Raw genomic sequence first — 3,920 nt, 5'->3', positions numbered from 1 at the left:
AGATAGTGTTATATTTGACCAAAGTTGCCACTAACCAATTATTTGGATCATAAAGTTGATTAGACTATGTAGAAATGCTTAGGATTGAGAACCCGAAGATCCTTAACCCTAAGATAACTCTTGAGTTTGTGTTCCAGAGATTCTAAGTAAGGGATCATGGTTATAGAGAGGGAAGGTGTTAGGCACACACTCTACTCGTACTGATGTACAATATCTACTTAACAAGATTTGAGTAATTTCTGAGGAAGTCCTAAACTCAGGTCGGAGAACTTCCTCACCACTTACCAGACCTGGTGAACGATTAACAAACTTACCGAACACTAAACCCAGCTCATGGCGAAGGATTTTTTTGAATGGTTAATCTGATTAGGCGGTTACACATTTTGTACATAATATCAACGCATATCAAAGAGAACCTGTTTGACATATCACACATAATATGGTGCACCAACTCAATAGTAATGAAGGAAACAATAGTAAACTCCAACAACTCTTACATGCATCCTAAAAAAGTGTAAGTCATTTGTATGAGCATACCACAACTCGTGAGTCTACTGCGTGCTGGGAGTAAAATACGGCTTATCAAGGCGCTCCTGTAAAGACATCCAAAACAACCATATGCATATTATCAACCAAGCTTATTATCATAGGTGAACATGTTACCAATCAAGCATGTTATTAATGTTAGACAAGTTATCATGAATCTTGTCATCAACGTTAGGCATGCCACTCGACAAGCGACCATGAATCATGAGAATATCCAATCATTATATATAAGATAATCAAATTCCATATTCTACTATAGGGCATATGATGGAGAATGGATAACAAAGCTGATGTGTGGAGTCTGGATAATAGTACGCTGTATCGCAAGCTATGGGGTTCATCATAAGGGACTTTTATCCAAACCAGTCCCATACCTGATTTGGGTAGCTAGACTCCATGTGGTAAACTCTTGCTCTCAGGTTAGTCTCATACCTAACTGAAATCATGGCCATTGTAAAGGTGCACAATGATTTATTTACCCACCACCAGCCTGAGTGAATAGTGGATGAATGAAAGCATGAGTCAGGTACTGAACATCCCTCATTTCTGCGAGTACATCCCCACAACACATAATACATCTTCATCACACTACCAAAAAGATGATCAACGCCGACGACCATCTATTGGTTTCCCTGATGGCTAAAAGTTGTCAGTGAATCATAATAAGTTGTCGGCGAATCATAATAAGCTATCAGCAAAGGTAAGAGAATATTAATAGCGAGTGCATTAACAAAAAAAGTGGATTATGGAGCCCACTACAATATTTGTGTTTAATTTAAGTCGTCTATTCATTTTAAAAGCTCAGTTTAAGGCATAAACCAAAAAAGAGGTACATTAAAGGCCCAAGTGGACCACACAGTAGGAAATAATAGAGATTAAGCATATACAATTGATAAGTGGTGTGCTCCAGTGGGAGCTTCAATTTACCTCCTTTTTAGGATTATGCCCTAAAATAAACTATAGAAATGGATAGATGGAGTGGATGAACAAAATACATTACATAGTGGGCTCCACGACTCCTAAATTGATCATCCGTCTCTGGCTCCGCTCGGATGCAGATTTCCTGCTAAAGCCTTTCGCCTAAAGTTCCTGCGCTGGAAACCTAGGTGGGGCCCACCATGATGTTTGTGAGAAATCCACCCCGTCCATTCGTTTTTATGAGATAATTTCAGCACTTGATACCAAAAGTGAGCAAGAACGAAGACTCAAGTGGGCTGCACTAAAGGAAAAGGTGGATAGGGAAATTCCTACCGTTAAAACCTTCCTGGGGTCGAAAGTGATGTTTACATGCCATATATCTCGTTCATAATGTCATTCCTACTGAGATGAACTGAAAATACAAATATTAGCCTGATTCAAAACTTATGTAGCCCCATGAATATTTCAACTGTGTACATTCAATCCTCACGTTTTTGGTCCACTTGAGTATTGGATCCAGCTCATTTTTTATTTATCTTAGGTCCTAAAATGAGCTTACAAAACGGATGGATGGGTGTATTGCTGAAAAACATCACGGTGGGCCCCACCTAGGTTCCCAGCATAGGAACTTCTTGCAAAGGCTTTTGCAAGAAATCTGCGTCTGCTCCGCCTTGCCCAGTTTGGAAGCGGATTGGTTGTTGTACCACGCACCAGCAACGTACCCGGTGTGTTGTCGTCACTAATTAGTTTTATGGGTCCCATCATGAGGTATGAGTTATATCCAAACCGTCTGTCCACTTGGTGAGTTCCTCGTAAGGCTTGAGTAGAAAAATAAGACAGATCCAAAAATCAAGTGGACCACACTGTAAAAAGTAGTAGGGGATTGAACGCCTGCCATTAAAACCCTTCTGGGGGTCACAAATATTTTGGATCAATATGATATTTGTTTTTCTCTTCATCTAGGTCTGTGTGATCTTATGAACAGATTGGATGGAAAGTAAACGTTACGGTGGGTCCGACAAATGTTTTTAATGGTGAGATCATTGTCCCACTGCTATTCGTGGTGTGGTCCACTTGAACCTTGAAAATTACTCATTTTTTGGATCAAGATCTATAAGGATCTCTCCAAATATATGAACAATGTAGATATGATAAATACATCATTGTGGGGCCCATGTAACTTTGATCTCATTTCAACCGTTCATACAACTCGGAGGTCGAGGAACGTCAGCGCTCGTCTTCCCACGACAGAAAAGGATGGGCTACTCCCCTAACACTAGCGTGGCCGGTGTTCTGTGGGACCCACCATGATGTATGTGTTTCATCCATGCTGTCTATATATTTTTCTAGATAATTTTATGGTATGAGCCCAAAAATGAGGTATATCCAAATCTCTAGCGGACCACATTACAGGAAATAGTGTTTATTGAACATAGATCATTAAAAACTTTTTGGGGGCCATAAAAGTTTTGGATCAAGTAGATCTTTGTTTCTTCCCTTCATCTAGGTCTGTTTGACCTAATCAACAAATTGGATGTCAAATAAACAGTACAGTGGGCCTTAGGAGGATTTTAATACAATAATCCGTTGGCGAAAAGAAGGTTTTTAATGGTGGATGTTCAATCACTATTGTTTTCTCGTGGTGTGGTCCACTTGAGATTTATGTCAGATTAATTTTTTGGGATCAAGCCTAAAACGATGTTGAAAAATGGATGGATGTCATGGATAAAACACAAACATTATGGTGGGGCTTATAGAGCCCTGCCAGATCCAAAGCTCAAGTTCACGTTTTTATTATATAGTGAAACAGTGTGAGTTTTGTATTTGATTTAAAATAGTGGTGACTCGTTCATAACAATAGTGACAATAATATAGAGTTATCCAAACCATCCAAATGATTTAGAGTTATCATAACAACTATTTAGTGCATAGCTTAGAAATATTCCCTCATCACTCTTAGCTTCAAATTTTTCCCAATTTTCTCGGTCGCGTAAAATAAAACATTTACTTCCAAAATTCTGAAAATATTTGATAGTGGGCTTTTTATTAAACCATAGTTCATAAGCTATTTTATTTTTTACTTTTCTAATGTAAACACGATTTATAATATAGCAAGCAGTATTAACAGCCTCAGCCCATAGATTTTTTGGTAGTTTCATGCTATTTAGCATTGCATTAGCCATATCCTATAAAACTCTGTTTTTCCTTTTAACAATTCCATTTTGTTGAGGTGTTTTAGGATTAGAGAATTCTTGTGATATGCGATGATCATTGCAGTACTTCTCAAAATTGTTATTCTCAAATTTGGTGCCATGATCACTTCTAATTTTGACCACAAACATCTCTTTTTCAGTCTGAATATACTTTAATTTTTTTTTTAAAAAAATTTCATCGAGAGTATCTATTGTTTCTCTTAAAAAGGCTACCCATGTATATCTAGTGTAATCACCAACAAT

The sequence above is a fragment of the Magnolia sinica genome, chromosome 2, assembly GCF_029962835.1.
Source record: "Magnolia sinica isolate HGM2019 chromosome 2, MsV1, whole genome shotgun sequence".
NCBI classification, from domain to species: Eukaryota; Viridiplantae; Streptophyta; class Magnoliopsida; order Magnoliales; family Magnoliaceae; genus Magnolia; species Magnolia sinica.
The sequence above is the reverse complement of the archived record's forward strand: the minus strand, read 5'-3'. Positions refer to the sequence as shown.